An 18,938-nucleotide genomic window follows, 5' to 3' on the forward strand; every position below is an offset into this window, starting at 1 on the left:
TTCTTCTTCTTCTTCTTCTTCTTCTTCTTCTTCTTCTTCTTCTTCTTCTTCTTCTTCTTCTTCTTCTTCTTCTTCTTCTTCTTCTTCTTCTCTCTCTCCTTTCTTTCTTTTGAGACAGGGTCTTTCTATGTAATTCAGATTGACATTGAACTAAGTGTCCCAGCCTGGCTTCACTCTCCCAAATGCTGGGATTACAGGCCTGTCCCATCGTGCTCAGCTTAATTTGGTCTAATTCCAAGTGTGCCTTTGAGTAGCCTTGGGTCCCCAACACAGCCCCAGCATTCACTGCTCCAACTCCACTGCTCAGGCTCATTCATTTCTGAAGCGAGTGAAGGGACTCTGAATGGGTAACAGCCATCACCAGCAGAGCCAAACAGTTGCTGGACTCTTCGTTCCCATCTTCTAGTTACCTATACCACGTCCCATCTTTCACTGTGACTTCGAGGCCTGGGCTCTGTTCTTGTCATGGCTTTTGCGAGGTGTTCCAGCCTTCCTGTCTCTGTCAACCACCTACCACCTTGACTCTTGGTTGGGACTTCTGGATTTTTTCAGCAGGATTTGACACAATGGTCCCTGAATATTGCAAGACATCTCTGCTAAGCTCCAAGGAGGGCTCAGGGCCAGTTACACAAAGGCTGGACTGCTGGCCCCTGGGCAGTGCTGCTGCAGACTGACAGCCGGTCTCACCTCTCTGCCACATCTAGTCCTGACTCGGTGGAGTTAGGCTCCGTGCCCAGCATCATCCAACAGCAGTTCCCACGCTGCGACTTTCACCTGTCCATCCACAGCACATGGAGGCTCAGGGTCTGGGTGGGCAGGGCAAGGTACATGAAGGAGGTCTGGTCCCCACACAGTGCCTGCTCCATTTTCTGCAGGCAGCAGGGACAGGGAGGAGCCTGCAGAAGGGGGTTTCCTGACAGTGGCTCAAGCCTTTGCCCTGACTGCTTTCTAACTCACCACCCCATCAAGGTCCTCGCTCCCTCCAAGGCTCCAGGCACATTCTATAAGTCCAAAGTTGGTGCTATGGGAGAGCCACGCCCACCACAGAGGGAACACTGAGAGCCCAGGCCCGCTCCAGGACATACTCACTGGAGGTGACCTTTGACCCACCAGGGGCTCCAGAACCAGTAACAAGGGCATTAGGTAGACCTGTTCTCAGCCCACCTGCAGAGCACAAGTCTGAAACCATCTGCAACATCAGCCACAACGTTATCTGGTGAGACCATGTGACTGTGGCTAAGCCACTCCTGATTATTTTCCCTGCATGAGGACAATGGCCTCATTGATCCTGAGGACAGCTCTGAGAAGAAAGGCCACCAGCAGACGGTGGGCCAGAGGTGGCTAGCTAACTGCAGGGATCCAGCAGGGGCAGGATGGGAAGCTGGGGTGACAGCCATGTTCTGGGACACCTGAGTCAACGGCCCTCACTCAGAGCCCACAGCCACTGGAAGCCCAGCCCTGGGAAAGATGCCTGCTTGTGGGCTGAGTGGCTCCCCAGCTTCCTGTGCCAAGGCCCTCACTCTGGAGAAACTCCTCAGAAGGCCACTATCCTCAGAGAGAGTTCTCATGCCAGGCTACACACCCTGACCAGTGCCCTTATAAAAAGAGGGCATTCAGACGTACAGAGGGGACACTAGGGGCACATGAGCTGAAGGAGACCATGAGAGGACACAGCAAAGGTGGCATCTGCCAGCCAGGGAGAGATGCCTCAGGGGTCACCAGCCCTGCTGACACCTGGTCTTGGACCTCTAGCCTCCAAATCTTTGAAGAAATAGAGGTCTGTTTTGCAAACCTTCAGTTCGGAGCACTCTGTGATGGTGGCTTTAAGACACGAATGTCACCCTCTCACTCTCCCTCCCTCCCCATCCCCCTTTCCCCCTCCCCCCTAAGGATTGAACCAAGGCCTTTGCATGGGTCCTTATATCCCAAGACCCTTTTTTATACTTTGTTTTCAAACAGGGTCTCCCTAAGTTACTAAACTCCCCAGGCTGGATTCAAACATTCATTCAGTTCTCCTGCCTCAGCCTCCCAGAGTACCAGGGATCACAGGTATGAGCCATTTCCAGCTGTACCCTCATTCTTTAATTAAAGAAATTTAAGAATTGTTTTCTAAAAGTGCACATCTACTAAGAGATAGAACCAGGACTTAAAAATCACATTTCCACTCTGGTGGCCTGGAAAGCAGCCCCACGGGCCGCAGAGCCAGGCCTCAGTCAGCAAGCAGAGCAGCAAGAAAGGCAAGGTGCGAAGGAGGTGCACTTTGCAACTGGCGCAGGAAGGGAGGGACCCTGGGAGTCCACACAAGGGCCTCAAATGGAGTGCAAAAACATTTCAGTTCTACTCTATCTGCCTTCCTCAGCAGAGGGACGTTAGTGCCACAGAGAAAGAGGCCGTTCCAGCAGCGCTAGGGGCGCTGCCTGCCCCTGTACGGTGGCTCATCTTCCAAGGCCTGCGGGGAGCCCGGTATCCTGGGGACTCACAGCTTTCTCTCTGTGGTGGCCCACAGGATGGGCCATGCTCTGCCTCGCTTGAGGTGAACCCCAAAGCCAATGCTTCTCCAAGGCAAGACCCGAGCTCGCAGCATGCCTCCCCACTGCTGCGCCAGCCTCTGTGTTCCCAAGACAAGACTGGACGTGGTGCAGTGCTGGTGTTCAGCTGTGACAGGCTCCGGGGGGCGACCTTTGAGCCTCCTCACTCTCCCTGGTGCAGGTGGACTTGCAGCTTCCTGCTGAGCAGACCCAAGTCCAGTGGCTTGGCCTGGGAGTCCGTAGGCAGAGCCTTCGGGGCAGGTGCCCAGGGCAGGACTTGGAGAGAAGGTCTCTGTCCACGGGCTGGGGTCTAAGGTGCCATAACGTAATAAGCCCGCCTTGTGACCCATTGAGCAGAGCAAGAGAGATGGGCATGAGGGGAGGTCCAACTTGGTGACCTCGATGCCATATCAATGGTGGCTGCTACTTGGGCATGTCGCCCTGTAGAACAAAGCAAAATATGTGAAAGTGGGCATACTGCGGAGGGGCGGCCCAGTGACAGGGACTGGGCTGGATGTGACCAGAACCTGGGCAGGGATGATGGAGACAGGATGTGCAGCACAGGAGCTGAGCGGATGGGGTGGCAGGGCGGCTGGCATCTGGCTGGAGCGGGTCCGGCCCACCACACAGGGCACCCTGAGAGAGATGTGCCACCTGTCAGGAAACAGTAGCTGACCCCCCTGCAGACAGAGACCCCGAGGAGGAAAGATAATTGTGTCACTTGGCAGCAGCAGCACTCTGACAAGCCCCAGGAGCATCTAGAGATGGCACCTGTCACCCTGAGCCAGAGACAACCACCAACCCCAGGATGGACAAGGCTAGGCTGGTCACCATCCTCCTCCTCCTCCACCCTTGCCACAGGGCACCCAGCACCAACTTTCCCCCCATTCACATGCTGGAAAAACATTTAAAGAAGAGGCAGTCGAAGGGGTGCTAAGCACAGGGGCATGGCCAGACCCCAAGTTGGGCTGCTCAGGCCCAGCCCCTCCCGCATGCTTTCCCTGTCTCTCCCCAGCTTACCCAGGCTTAGCACTTGCTGTGAGCTCTCATTGAGGTGGCCAACCAGTCACCAGAGGCCACCTGTAGAGGACTGGAGGCCTGGTGACCAGCCTCTCTTCCTGTGTGACACCAGACACCAGAATCCATTCTATCCTCTCTCAGCTGACAGTTCCTCACTTCTCTTCTAGCATAGCTCTTTTTCTCCAGCTCTTTTTGCTCTCTCCTCCTCCTCTCTCCCCTCTCTCTTGTCTCTGTCCATCCATCTGTCTGTCCGTCCATCTGTCCGTCTCTCTCTCTCTCTCTCTCTCTCTCTCTCTCTCTCTCTCTCTCTCTCTCTCTGAGACAGGATCTCACTGACTTGCCCAGGTTGGCCTTGAACTTGCACTCCTCTTGCCTCAGCCTCACGAGCAGCCGGGGCTGTGGCTCTGTGACACCACGCCCGCCTCAGCTGTTGAGCACTTCCTGGCAATCTTCATGCTGGGCTTATTATCCCTGTTTTACTGACGACAAAGGTAGAGCCACAGTGAAGGCCACACCCACACACTGGTGCTGCCTGTCCACCTGGCATTGTGTTCCAGTGACCTGGGCCCCTAGAGTCCCAGAAACAAGACCCATACCGAGCTGGCCACTGGCCCATCTGCATGCCAGTGAGTGTCCACCTCCCAGCCTGGCCTCCTCTCTCTCCTCCCCTGCCAATGGCTCTTTTATACTTTCCTCGATCGAGCTCCTCTTAGCGGCAATCTCTCTTTCACATCCACTTCCCCCATCTTCCTCCATTTTAAGAAGCCCGCAGTCTCTCGTTGGAAATGTCCCCAGGTAAAGATGAAGCAGCCGTGCCCACCGCCTCTTCAAGCACCACTGTCTCCTTCCAGGTCTCTGCCAGGTGACACATCACAAAGCCAGTCCCTCTCCAGGCAGCCAGAGGGAGGAAACAAGCCTCCCTGAGGGCCGCCAGGTGCCAGGCTCAAGGACAGAAGGCCACTGAGCTGGGAACAGGAACACCAGTGCTGAGCCTGGGACTGCATGTCTGTCCCCAGGGCCAGGGTCGGGGTACACTGAAATTGCCCATATTTAGAATTTCAGGGACTTAGGGGACTGGCTGACCTCAAACCAGAGGCTCAAAACCATCATGGCAGAAAGATGTGGCCCCCAGCATCTGGCAAACGCTGCTAAGAAGGGCTGCACCCAGGCTTGCCAAGGGCTGGTTCTGCCACACTTACCAGCCCACCACCAGGCAGGGTCAATAACCCTTCCTGGAAAGCTTGGTGGCTCTCTACACAAATGAGAAGAGTCTAGTTCCTAACCTGATGTCATACTTTGGACCTGCTCTTGTCCCCCACCACAAGCCCCTATCTGTGCAGTCAGAACCAGCCTCCTTAAGCCAAATGTGAACGCAACAAAGAAAGCAATGTCCTTTCTAACCATCTGCTGAACCATGATCTCACAGTGAGTCAGTTCAGGTCTGTGTTCTTTCAGCACCATCTTTCACAAGGACCAACATGCATACTGTCCTCGCACTTCTATATCTGGAGGTGTGATCCCCATGAGGGTTGCACTGACTCAACGGCCAGAGAGGACAAGGTGGTGTCCACCATCCATGACCATGACCCTTAAGACTGACATGTGTGTGTGACTGGGAAGGTTGGGGACAAAGTGGCCTGGGACCAACACAGGAAGAAGGATTGGGGTGTCTCAGGCAGGCTGAAATCTCTGGCTGGAGAAATAGCTCTAGGCAGACCATTTGAACCTGGCCTCCAGGAGGGTAGCAACTTCACCAGTTTCCAGTAAATACCTTTTCTTTGACCTGAACCCATGCATATCCTAGCATGTGCTACTTTCTAACAAGTTTGCAATAAGGGTGACACCCTGCCTCTGCCACACAGCTACTTTGGTCCAGACTGTAGACTTGGCATCGGCCACAAAAACCACAGCCATCCTTCTTATGAATCCAAGGAGCAATAGGCTGATTCATGGTGCGGACCATGGAGCTCAACGCAGAAATACCTTTCCAGTATCAAGGGGTTAGATGTTACCGGAGTAGGGTGTGAACTCCAGCCTGTGTGAATCCAAAACTCAAATTCCCTTTCAATCACTGGGAAAATAGTAGCTCTCCTTCTCCCCGACACAATAATGATTCCGCTTTCTAGTTTAGACACAAGTTTCCTGTCATTCCGCAAGGAATGACGTTACCCGTCAGCCCTCGGGTCATCTCTGAAGCCTGTCAAGGTCAAATGTGTGGTCTGAGGGCTGAGGACCCAACTGAGGCCAGAGTGTTGGGACTACTTTGGAGGTGATGGCACCCCAATCCTGGGAATCGTGCTTGCGTGGATTCCTGGAATGGGCTCCTAACCATCTCCCCAGTCTGCTCTTGTCACAATACTCTGCTCATGCTACAGCAGTCAAAGTGACTAGGCCACAATATGTCCCACCATGTGGCTTTCTAGGCCTCTAAGCCACGAGCGTCACTGCTTTCCTGGCTTTTACTGGGGAGGAGATACCTTCCCATCATGTTGAACCCAGGGGTGACCACGACCAGGGTCCGGGCTAGGCTGTGGGCCGTGTCCAGCACCACCAAATCATGCTGGTCCAAGAGAAGGGCAGCAGAGTGCTCCTGGTGCACTCTCCAAAGCCAACCAGCTCTGCCACATGATGCAGGCACCATGCCAACCTCTTCTTTGTAGAAGTTGGACGACAACTTCACACCACCCATGCATGAACCATGGGACTGAAGGAGCGGTTGCATACGCAATGCCCCCGTGAGTAGGTACAAGTGGAGCCCACAACCAGGAGCCTGGGCGGGCCACACCACCTCCAGCCTCTGTCCTTGCTCACCTAGAGCCCTGCTCCCTGCCTCTCTCTTCCTAGCCACCTCCTCTCATCCTCCAGGCTCAGGCCAGGCGCAGGGGAGACCCCAGGGTGCACAGGGGTGGACATCTTGGGCTGACCTTGTACCTTCTCCTTGTTCATTGCTATTTTACAGCCTCGCTTTCCACGGAGTCTGTCTCTGCCTCCCCTAACTGTAACTTGGATGGAACTAACATTGAGTCTCCAGAGTAGAAAAACTTCCCATTGTTCCTGCACAGAAGTCACCGAGCAAATCTTTGCTGAACAGAAGCTTCACAGACGCTCTTTTCTAAGCACTGCTCTGTGCAAACCCGGGTAGCCCTGCTGCTGACGCCCTGAGCGAAGGATGCTGTAACCGCAGTGCTCCTGCGGCCTGTGCTGCCTGTGCCGGGAGGGCAGCACTGCCGGGATGGCTCCTTAAGCCTGCCTGCCCCACCGCACCAGTTGCCTGTGGCTGCTGTAACAAATGGCCACAAATTTACTGGCTGAAAGCAACGCAGTTTACATCGCAGGAGTGTGGAAGTCAGGCTGGGCCCTGCAGGGCCAGCAGGGCAGGGCGCCCCCTGGAGGTGCCAGGGAGAATCCGTGCCCTTGCTTTGCCGGCTTCTAGCAGCCGGGTCTTCTTGCATCTCTAGAGTCAGCACAGCGCCTTCAGTCTTTCTGCTTTCAATCTTTATAGATTGATTTCAAACACTCTTTCTTGTCACACTGATTCCTGCCCCTCTGATCTCCTCCTACCTTTGTATCAGGTCCAAAGGGTTAATCAGAGCGATCTCTTGTCTCCAGGCCCTTATCACTTCTAGACAGTCCCTTTTGTACACTGCGGTATCTGTAGGTGCTGAGGTCAGGAGGCAGCATCTTGGGGGCCACGGGCAGCCAGTAAGATCCACAACCACCCACCCAACAGCAACAATCATTCTTAACTGGGTGACCTCACCCTTGGGGACATCTGATGGTGTCCAGCAGCATTTGGCTCCCTGTAACTCAGGCTGTGGTGACCTTGGCCTCTAGCAGGTCGAGCCCAGCAATGTCTCTAAATAACCTTCCATGCACACACAGAAAGTGTTGGGGCCACCAACGACCTGGCCCCAAATACAGTAGCTCTGAGGTGAGTCCCATGGGGCAGGGAATTTTATTTCCTGTGTTCTTCAGTGTTGGAACAGCTGGAGATGTGTTTGACCTTTCCAAGGAGATGGATGTCCTGGAAGAGGCCCTTGTGGTATAGACACAGGGAAACCCCTGGTCGGATAAAGAGCCATTGGTTCCTAAACAAAGGTCCATCTCCTGATCTGAAGCACACGCTCCCAGATGTGTTTCTCCAGTAGCTTCCAGGGAAGCAGGGATGGTGGGAAGTACTACTAGGCCCCTCCGGAACATGGCCCGGCCCACGTTGGTGCCAGCCAGCCCTGAAAGGAGCTTCAAGGTCACTGACAGCAGGAAAGCTAACTCCAGCAGTGGTTTCACTTGCCTCCTCCTTCTGAGACGCTGCCAGAGATAAGGAGACACCATCAACCAGGGGCTGGATGAAGGCAAGGCTCAGAGAATGCACAGAGGAAATATCAGCCCTCCAGCAGGCGCGGCCTGAGCTAGCGGGGCAGGGCCATCTGCCCTCCCGCGGGTCCCCTAAGCCTGCTGGCATCCAGGAGCACACGGCTAGCCTGGTTCAATGCCCTGATGCTTCCAGAACTAACAGTGGATGGTAGGGAAGCTAGAACCCTGGCAGGGACATGGGCTATGCCTCAGTGTCCCCAGCTTGCTCTGTTTGTGTGGCCCTGGGCAAGGGACTGCCAAGCGTTAGTTATTGTTTGTGGAATATAAAGTCTGTAGGTACATCTTTGCTTATATAATAAGTACATATAAAATACACTGTATATATTCTCCATATATGCATATTTTAAATATATATTGTATGTATACATATATATATAACTCATATATAGAGAATATGTAGAGTACATGTAAATATACATTCTTATTTTTAACATATACACATGATATAAATATATATATACACACAACATAAATATATATATATTTATATATTTGTTTATTTTCATGCCCAAAGCCTGGCATGGAGCATCCCACCACCCTGGGCATACTCTGGAAGCAGATAACAGTAGGTGAGATTATTATTTTTTTATTTTATTTTTTGTTTAATGTATTTTGTACAGGGTCTCACTATGCAGCTTGGACTCATAGTGATCCTCCTGTTTTCAGCCTCTCCAGGTCTGGGATTACAGATGTGCACCACCACACCCAGACCTGGTGACTGGTTCAGGGCTCCTGGGGGTGGGGCTAGCACTGTGGTGTGGGGGATCAAACTCTGGGCCCTCTGTTTGCCTAAGCAGGTGCTTAGTCCGCTGAGCTCTCTCACCAGCCCTGTGAGATTATTCTTTAAAAAGGCAAGAACACGGCACAGAGAGACCCACGAGTCCTGGGCACTGGGGGTCTGAAAGAGACATGCCTGTGGGGAAAACGCCTTCATTCAAGCCGAGGCCCCACTGTCACTTTAGAGGGCAGAGAGTCAACACTGGCTGCTGACTTTGGGGTGCTTCCTGTGTGTCCAGAGCACAGATGCCACCTACGTCTCCCATCCTCTGGCACAGAGCGATTAGCTATGGTTTGCAAATGAGGCCACTTCCGGGAGAAGGGAGAAAGGGGTTCCCTGCCAGAGTGATGTGCTCTGAGAGGATGATGCACAAAGCCAGGCCAGGGGCAGCATGGGAAGCTGTACTGGGGCCAGTAGGAGGCAGCGCTTTTTTTCCATGTGACAGTTCCAGAGGCGACCAAGGGGACAAGCAGAGAAGGGCTCCGAGGGCGTGGCAGCAAGGAAGACTTGCTCTGGCTCTCCTTGGGGCCTGCAGCATTGAGCAGCTGTTCTGACGGCCAGTTAGCTGCAGCCTGTCCCGGAGCTGGGCTTTTCTTGGAGTCCAGGATCCTTCAGGGCTGATGGCCGTGTCCGGCAGAGATTTACTGCTTCCTTCTCAGTGCCAGAGCTGGCCAGGTCGGAAGGGGCCTCAGGAGCTCTGCGGCGGCCCAGAGGAGATGGGAGCAGAGTTGCCCAGGACCTCTTGCAGCAGCCAGCTCAGCTCAGCAGCCTTTGCACACATGGTGCCCTCTTAGCCAGTGGCTTCCCTGTGCAGACCATAGGCAGGAAGATCTCACTGAGGAGGGCTCTGGGCAGCAGGCCTGGTGGGCAGGGCTGAACTGGGCTTAAAGAGGGCTCCCTGCCTGGGCCTGGACCCGTGGTGCCTGGGACTCGTGCTGACTCACCTCCTCTTCTGCCTGCCTCTGGCCCTCCAACACAAGCAGCTCCCATCACCCAGGGCCTCTCCTCTGTCTTTCCTCCTTCTGCAACCCTTTCCTCCAGATGGACACGCCTGCTCCCTCCCACCTGTACGTCTGTGCTCCAAGGTGACCTGTGAATGCTTCCACCTGGCCAAGGGGTGTGAGTGACTCTGCTTCCCTTCCTCTCGGCTTGCTCCTTTGCGCCTCTCAGGGCTTGTTATTCTCCGACATGTGAGACAAAATGTTTGCTTTGCTTACTGCCTGTCTCTCATCAAGAGAGGCAGGCACTGGCAAGAGAGGCAGGCACCACGAGGCAGGGGTTCTGTTTGCTTTGTTCTCACTGTATCTCCAGCTCCTAAAAGCGTGCCAGGACGTGCAACAGATTAATAAGCACTTCTTTGCTGGTCACTGCCCAGGCCTCTGTCCTCGCTGCCCTGGAGCCTTGCCCCGGGGCACCACCTGCTGAACCCGTAGCAATGTTCCTCTTTATGCCGGCTTGTCATGCACAAACATGACCACATGGCCAGTCACTGCTCCATATGTACTGACTGTAAGCAAATAAATGGAGTTCTCCATTCTTGGATTTTTCTGCCACTTGATGGTGAACCTCCCTGTCCCCAGTTGTTAGGGGAATCCTCCTTGGAAGGCTTGATTTGGACTAGACTGAGGCAGTTTAGCAAGTTCTGTGACTTTGAAAAGGAAACACTTGTTGCTGTGGCCTGGATAAGGGGTCCTGGGGGTCCACACCAAGCAAATGCACCATGACACTGGCTCAAGAGGAGAACAGGAGGCAGAGTCAGGGAGAGACTCTGGGGGGATGCATCTGTCTGTTCTAGCCAGAGAAGAAGATCCTGTATTGAGGTGCTTCTCCATCTCAGCAACGATGAACAGGCGGGACAGTAAGGAGCACAAACTGACTTGCGCATCTTCTCCTTAATTTATCTGCTGGTGGCCACAACATAGGAATACGATAGGCAGCCTAGAAGTTGGGAGCAAATGCTCTTGGCCCGAAGTCAGAGCATCCCAGACATGGTCCAGCTGCCATCCAGAAGAGCTACAAGCAAGGAGAGTCCCACCAGGCAGTGCCGGGCGCATGAGCAGAAGGGGGCACACATGCCCTGTGGCTCTGGGTAAGGTGAGTCATTGCCCAGTGTTGTTCGATGCCATGAAATGGCTGTTTCAGGAACAAATCTGACTTCCTGTTTATGAGGGAACAAAGTGGGAAATTCGTGGCCATGGTGAGCAGCACAGACCTAGGATCTCCAGCCCCCAGTCAGGCCAGCATTGCTTCAGGGTGGCAGCCTCACACTGCTGTGACCAGAGTTCCAGGCAATGCCTGCAGTGGTCAGAAGGTGGTCCCAAGCTCATGTGCTGGAATCCAAATCCTCCGCTGCACAAGTGGTATTTGGGAGTGGAGGCTTTTGGAGGCTTCATGATTACAGCAGTGGCTTTATCAAAAGGACAAGAGAGACCCAGGCTGGCATGCTTGTTCGGTCTCACCATGCTGCCCTGCACCACACTACGATCTGTGAGGAGCCCACACCCAGTGCCGGGGCCACACTCTTACCTTCACAGCCTCCAGAGTCGCGAGCTAAGGAAAGTTCCATTCTTCCTCAATCACCCAGTCTCTGGTATTTTGTTTTAGCCACAGAAAGTGTCAGCCAATGTGCACATGAGTAGGGTTGGAAAGGACCAGAGAACATTTCTCACTTAAGAAAAAGAAATGCTCAAGAGGATAGACATTGGTGCCACCCCTTTCAGGGAGGGCAAAGAAGGGAGGCAATGCAGGAATCCAGCAGCCAGCAGTGAGAGTTCTTGCTCTTTCCCCAAGTGAAGCCTGGTCAGGGGACTGAGCCACGGGAGCTGAGGCTTCCCACAAGATGCTCTTCACCCTCACCAAGACAGGAAGCAGCGCATGAAGCTGGCAGCTAGAGACAGCACAGCACGTTAGCCCAGTGCAAGCAGGAAAGGGGGAAAGGTCACTTGCCTTCCTGAATCACTGTTGGTCAGAGCTTTTGCTAGAAAAAGAAGCAGGTGTGAAATTCCAGTACAAGTCAGCAGAAGGGCTTGCGATGTAGGAGGAATCTGCCAGTGGAGTTAAGAAAGAAGAAACTAGTAGGGTGGTTGACACCAAAGACACAGAAAGAGCGGTGCTTCGTTGCATCTCAGACACATCTGTGTAAGGGACAATCCACACTTGGCTGCAGAGCCTCATCTTCTCTCACATGTCTTCGTCTCAGCAAAATGCTTGCATGGATGCCAGTGTAACCCTGAGATCTGTGCTTATGAATGGTTGGGTGGGGGCGGCAAGGCCTCTTCCTGTCACACTGCCATCTCAACTGCAGGCCAGGGTGGCAAGGCAGGGGATCCCTTCATGAGTGCCTTCCTTGTTATATGACCCTGGGCAACTTCCTTCCCTGTCTGCATAGCCACCTTCCAGTGGGAGTGACAGCCTCCATGGGTGACACCTCCCCACTCGTGGAATCCCAGGACACCTGTAAAGTGCCACATGACAGAGTGCCCCTTAGAAGGACAAGTCATAGTCTGCTTTGCTCATCTCCAAGAGAATTCAGCCCCCAGGAGGAAGCACATCCTTGACACGTCCCCCTAAGCAGGGCTACTCTGCACCCTACCAGCTCTGTTTCCCATCACTGTACCTCCAAGTTCCAGTCCCAGCCCAATCTCCAACCCCATCCAGGGACCTCCTGTCACACCCCTGGTTAAGGGTTGAGGGGTCCCTGCAACCTCTGAGGACACCTGAGGCTTTCTCTGGCTCCTGTGAGACAGAAGTTTAAGAAGACCTAAGGAGTGTGCACCATATTGGATGTGTGAGGCACTGGGACTCACAGCCAAACTTCTCACTGATTTGGTGAGCTGCTTTGGACAAGTCCCTTGGTCTCCCTTGGGCTTCAACTTTCTCCCATCTGTAAAATAAAAGTGGGAAGCTACATATTTGCTGGAGTTCCAGCTTCCAGCACAAAGGCTGACATTTTATGTGCAAGGCAGCAGGACAGGCAGCCTTCGAAGAGGCTGGACACCCTTTGTCTCTCAGAAGTGTCAGTCCTTGAGTTTTCAAGGCTAGAATGATGGTGAGTCCTTATGTGTCATCATTTCCCCAGAGCGGGTGGCTGTGACATTAATGTCTGGACTTGGAATGGGAATGATTCCCAAGGAATGGCCAGACAAGGACATGACTTGTGTGTCACTAGCAGAGTTCTGGGTCTGATACAAAGGTCCTCAGTCTCAGGCCCGTTCCTTGGCTGGCCATGCTCAGCTGTCTCCATGATCACTTTGCAGAGGTGACTCAGGCAGGAAGCTCTGACAGGACATTTTCAAATCACCAGGCTACAGCAGATGTGCAGAGGGTGACAGGCAGAGGCTTCATCTCTGGCCCAGCCGTTGTGATTATAGTGACACCTGGAGGCCACGTACACCCACACATCAGTGCTGATGGGCATACACTGGTCCCCAGCTGGGCCACAGTGATGACAGTCACTCCTCCCTCTTTGCATCAGGGACCTGCTCCCACACAGTTCTTGCAAGGCTCTCTCTTCCAGACTCAGCCATAGTTGTCTTGTCTAATAGCACAGGCTTTGGATAAAGACCTGTCTCCCCTCCCAAACCTATGGCCTTGGGCATGGTGCTCAACTTCTTTGGGCCTCATGTGTATCATCATCCACAGAATGGGAATAGAAAAATTTGTCTGCTTCAAGAGCTGCCTGCCAGGGGACTTCAGTGGGTTCATCAACTCATACATGCTTGGACTAGATGTTGGTTCTGAGCTCCTCAAGTCTTAACGAGTATTGCCAACCCAGCCACCACTAGCACCACCATTTCTCACATTTCCTGCAGGCAGTGCACCCAATTGTCCTCCTGCTCAGAGCTCCTCCTCACCTACCCTCCAGGCTCTCAGGTCCTGTCTCTTGGTACTTGTAGTTCTAATGCCCATCCTTCTCCTCTAAGTGAGCTCCTACTCATCTGTCAAGACCCAGACTGAATGTTACCTCCCCTGTGATGTCCCCAGTATCATTTCTCTTCTGTGTCCTCAAAGATCCAGTGCCTAAGTTCCAAAATCTAAAATGCAGAGCACTGAACTCTAAACTCCTGAAGGGTGGGTGACCTTTCAAACTCATTCCAAATGCATCTGGGCCATGATAGGATGAAGGGGAGGTAGTGGCCAGAGTCCCATGAGGAAAAGGACTTAGCCACTCCAGCACTCTGAGGGTATGAGTCCCCCAGCCTGACCCTGGGCAAAGTTCACTCAAGCATCAGAGAAGCTCAAGAGGAAGGAAAGGTGATGTAACTGCCAAGTCTCAACCATACCCAGCCCCAGGCTCACTGTTATGGTTTATATTTAGATGTTTCTGAAAGCCTCATGCAGTAATGGAATAGGCTTATAGAGTTTGTGACTGACTCATGGTCCAATGCTGGGAGTATGGGTATGGGTATGGGTGCTATTCCCACCCTGGGGTGGGTATACTGCATACAATATAAGGGAAGGAAAGAGGCTTGCTCTCTTACTCCTCCCTTTTTGCTTTGTTGCTTTTGTTGTTTTCTGCTGCCATGAACTGTTGTTCTCTGCCATGTTCCACTCTACTTGGATCCTGCTGATTATGGACTGAAACCTCCACAAACTGTGAGCTAAATAAACTCTTTCCTCTTTAATTTTGGGTGCTGGGTATTTTGTCTCAGCAATGAGAGAAAAGTAATGAAGATGGAATTTGGTACCAAGAGTGGGGTCATTGCTGGAACTATACCTGACCCTGTGATTTAAGAGCCTTTGGGAATGGCTTGTGGAAAGAGCTGGGAAAGATTCAGACATGCCACCTGAAAGAGTAGTGCTAGAATGCCTCAGGCTGTTTGTATGGGAGGTTCTCCTAAGAGCTCAAAACAAAAGGCTGATAAATATCCTGCCAGTAAAGACCAGGCTCTGGAGTTTTCTGCTGGCCAGAAGGACTGCACTGGCTGTTGGACTCCAGATGATACATGTTATGGCTTGGCAAGATGTTTGTCTGCATTTTGCTCATGTCTGGAGGTTTTGCCTGAGACTAAGATTGAGGGTGGTGGGCTAATTAATCTGGCAGAAGAAATTTCAAGGTAGTTGAGTGTTGAGGCAAATGCATGGCTATTGTTGGGGCCTTTAGGCCAAATTTACGTTACAAATCAAAAGCAAAGAGCCCAGTAGGATGATTTAAAATATTGTGAGTTTTGCCAGAAAATAAGCTTCAGTAAAGCTGTGGACTGCAAAGACAGAGCTAAAGAGATCTTGATTGCTGGTAAGGAGAAGGAATAGACAAGATGGCCTGAGGGCATCACAAGAAGCATCAAAACTGCAAAGGTGTAAGACTTTGCTCTGAGAAACAAGCAACAGAGCATCACATTCCAGAATGGTCAAAGCAGCAGCAGCAGATTCTAGAATGGCTGCAGTGCAAAGAATTTGTTCCCCAGAACTGGATTCACAGTGCTCAGCAATCTAGGCACTCAACCCGTGCAGCCAAGAGGGGAGGAAGAGGGACTACTGTTCCAGCTGTCTGCAGACCTGGGCAGCATCCAAATGGCTCTGAATTTTAGGGTCAATAAGGAATGTAGGAGTTGTGGGGTTAGGGTGGCTTCTACCTTGATTTCAGAAGGCCTGGGAGGCCAGGTAATGTGCTCCTGAGAGGGCTATATGTGAAGCTGTGAAAGAGAAGACAAAGGTTCAATGAAGATCCAGAAGGTTGGAAAAGCCAGGAAAGTGAATCATCTAAGGAAATTTGCAGGGAGCAAGCAAAGCAGGCTGAACAGAGAAGCCATGGGAGCTACAACCACTGGAAGTGCCAGAGGGCCAGAGCCACACAAGTCCTTTGGAGCCCACAATTTACCACAGATTGTTTCAGATGTTCCACATGGAACTACACAATTTAATGTTAGTTCTGTTGAAACTTGGATTTGCTTTGGTTCCATTCCTTTATATCCCTGTTGGTGACTTTTGGAATGGAAGTATCTTGTGCCATTGAATGCTAGAAGTGTTCAACTTTCTTTACATTTGTACAGAGGTCCACAGCTCAGAGTTTGCCTTAGATCTCACAAGGAATTTGGGACTTTGACTTTTCAGCAACACTGAAACTGTTAGAATTTTGGCAACTTTTAGAGATGGACTAAATATCTTTTGTATAAAGGGATATGTATGAGTCTTTCAGGAGCCAGGGGCATAATGTTATGGTTTGTGTCTAGATGTCCCACCAAAGCCTCTTGCGGTCATGGAGTAGGCTTCTAGACTTTGTGACTGATTCACAGCCCAATGCTGGGATCACGGGTGTGAGTGTTACACCTACCCTGGGGTGGTAACTGCATACGATATAAGGGAGGCAAAGAGACTTGCTGTTTTGCTCCTCCCTTTTTGCACTTGCTGTCTTGCATTTTCTGCCACCATGAACTGCAGCTGCCCTCTGCCATGTGCTTCTCTGTCTTGGGGCCAACTGATTATGGACTGAAATGTTCACAAACTGAGCTAAATAAACTTTTTCCTCTTTAATTGCAGGCATCAGATGTTTTGTCTCAACAATGACAGAACAGTAACCCAGGCACCCACTCTTGCTAAATGCCCAGTTAGAAACCATCCCTTCCATCAGTGTGCACCTCAGGTCTTTCTTGTCCCATGGTTCTCTTTCCAGAACAATTTCTGATGTGCCCACTTCTCAACTCCCCAACTCCCCTGGGTTCCAACCTCTCACATCCTGTTATGGTTTTTGTCTAGTTGTCCCCCTAAAGCCTCATGAAGTCATGGGCAGACTTCTAGAGGTAGTGATTAATTCATAATCTAATGCTGGGATGTGAGTGATACACCCACCATGGGGTGGATAGCCTGAATGAAATATAAGGAAGGGAGAAAGGCTTGCCACTGCTGCTGCTATGCCCTTTTGTTCTTGCTGTTTTCTGCCACCATGAACTGCTGCCTTCTTCCATGTGCCACTCTGCCTGGGAGCCAGCCAAGTATGGACTAAAACCTCCACAAACTGTGAGCTAAACAAACCTTTCCTTCCTTAATTTTGGGTGTTGGGTATTTTGTCCCAACAATAAGCAAAAATTAACCGAGACACACCACGACAACCCTAGCACCTGACCAGGGGCCAAGTTCCCTTGTGTAGATCTGATGGCAGAGTTTTCTGTGTGACCTCTCCCACCATATAAGGCATAAGTTCAAGCTTGTGAGACCACTAGGCTCCTTGCCTGGGCCTGCCTGCTGTTTCCTCCCTACCCTCCTGCCACCAAGCTCCATCACAGCAGCCTGAGCCATGCTTTGCTGCCTCCAGGTCTTTGAGTGTGATATTCCCAACATTGCTCCTTCCTGCTTCTCACTACTCTGTCACCTACATGGAAGCTCTCCAGAGAAGCTTCCCTGGCCCCTGCCTCAGTGGGCCCTCCTGCCTCTGAGAGCCTTGGCTCCATACCATGTCTGCACCAAGACTCCCTCACCTGTTGTGCTGTCTCCCAGAGAGGCTGGAAGGTTCCTTCGCAAGGGTGGGAACCAGGCACACCATGTCCCCTGCTGTTCCTCATAGCACACTGTGGCTCCTGGCTGAGGACATCCTTACAGAATGGCAGAGTGTCTCATGTATACACTGCGCCAGCAATGCGCTAAGAAGCCATGTGTGCGACTCACTCCACAACCCACCCAACAACTCCCAGAAGTTGCTACGACTCCCACTTTACCAATGAGGAAGCACAGATAGGAAATTAACTTGCCCCACATCATAAAGTCCCAACACAGCAAAGCAGAAAAGTTGTACAGATTCTCTCTGCCTTTCCTGCCACACCAGGCTGTATTCCAAACCCATCCCCACCCAAACACCAGCTCAGCCTCAGCAGGCAAAGAACTCAGCACGAGCGGAAGTGCAATGTGTTCTAAGCTCTCTTTCTATCTTTAGTTAATCTTTTAAGACAGCAGATTCAAGGAGGGCCCTGCAAAAATGTTCAGGTGACTGTAGCATAACATTATTATTTTTCTACCAGAGTCTGTATTTGTGGGGAGACTTCATGCAACTACATCTTGCAGGCTGAATATTGTGTGATGGGTGAGAACCAGAGGGTGGGGAGCTGGCAAGGTGGAAGGAGATGTTGGCATAGGACAAGAGGAATGGGAAGCCTGACTGGGAAAGTGCTCCAGGTGGCATCAATGATCTTTCTACAGCATTCACAGTGTGGGGTGGGCGGAGTCATCGAAAAGCCCACACCTGTAACACCTGGGTCCAGCTCAGCAGACAGAGGTACAAAAGGGGAGCACCAGCGACAGCACACACTGCATAAGTACTGCCCTGGAGTTGAGAGCCCAAGTGAGAGCCCAGGAGACCTACTGGCTGGGCAGGGCAGGGACAACAAGGACAGGTGCCTCTCCCCAGCTGCCTCAGGTGCAGGTGGCACGCGCTGCTGCGAGCCCCTGCGGCAGCTCCTGGGGGGAATCCCCTCAGCAACTTTTTTTGTTCAAATACTCCTAGTGATGAGACACTCGCTACCTCTTGAGACCATTGTCCCATTTAGGTGGAATTGTCTCCCACCTGAGTTGACGTGCCCCTAGCGTTTGTACTGCTTTTTAGGATGGTTTTTCTTTCCCATGACATCTCTTTGGATGTTAGGATTCTTATGTCCCAAGCCGTCCCAGACTACCCATCTTCCCGGAGTCGCCATTTCTGACCTTGTCCTGGGCCTTCTGCATTACGGGAGCTCTGGCCCCCTCATATGAGCTCTGAGACTTGGCCTTGACCTCCGTGTCTGTCCTCAGGAGAACTTCTCCTGCCCCAGAGTGCCTTAGAGACCCGCGCTGTCTGCACTGGGCTCCTGAGCTCCCCGCCCCCTCAGGCCATCTGGGGCCAAGAACAGGTGTGTGTCCCCCACTTCCACTCCGGAGCACAGCCCCTGTAGCCTGTCCTGTAAGACACAGGCTGAAGCCAGAGCAGCACAGTTTAACAAGCCACACTGGACACCTAACGGGATTCGAACTCAGGCAGAGTATCTGCATGCTGTCTCCAGGCCAAGTTCCCCACCGAGGGACAAACACCTTGTCCAGGCCAGCGCCCACGGAAAGAGTCCCTGCGCTCTGCTGGGAACGGGCTGACTTTGCTGCACCGGGCACATTGGAGCCCCTTCGCTGCGCTGCCCGTGGGAACAAGTGTCTCAGGAAGGCTGAGCAGGCTCGCACAGGGTGATCGAGGAAATAGGTGCCACTCTGAAACACTGTGCGGACCACGCCAGCATTGCCCAGAGCTGGGCATTCGGGGACCCGCCATTGGCCAAAGTGGAGGG

The 18,938-nt window shown here is 52.4% G+C and overlaps 1 protein-coding gene across 1 annotated transcript in view; it reads right to left on the reverse strand.

Moving 5' to 3' along the window:
• Window positions 1-18,938, reverse strand: part of Xkr6 (XK related 6) — a 235,644-nt gene that overhangs the window by 5,134 nt on the left and 211,572 nt on the right. The gene's annotated exons all lie outside the window — the stretch shown is intronic.

This window comes from Octodon degus, unplaced genomic scaffold (genome assembly GCF_000260255.1).
Source record: "Octodon degus isolate 3935 unplaced genomic scaffold, OctDeg1.0 scaffold00036, whole genome shotgun sequence".
NCBI classification, from domain to species: Eukaryota; Metazoa; Chordata; class Mammalia; order Rodentia; family Octodontidae; genus Octodon; species Octodon degus.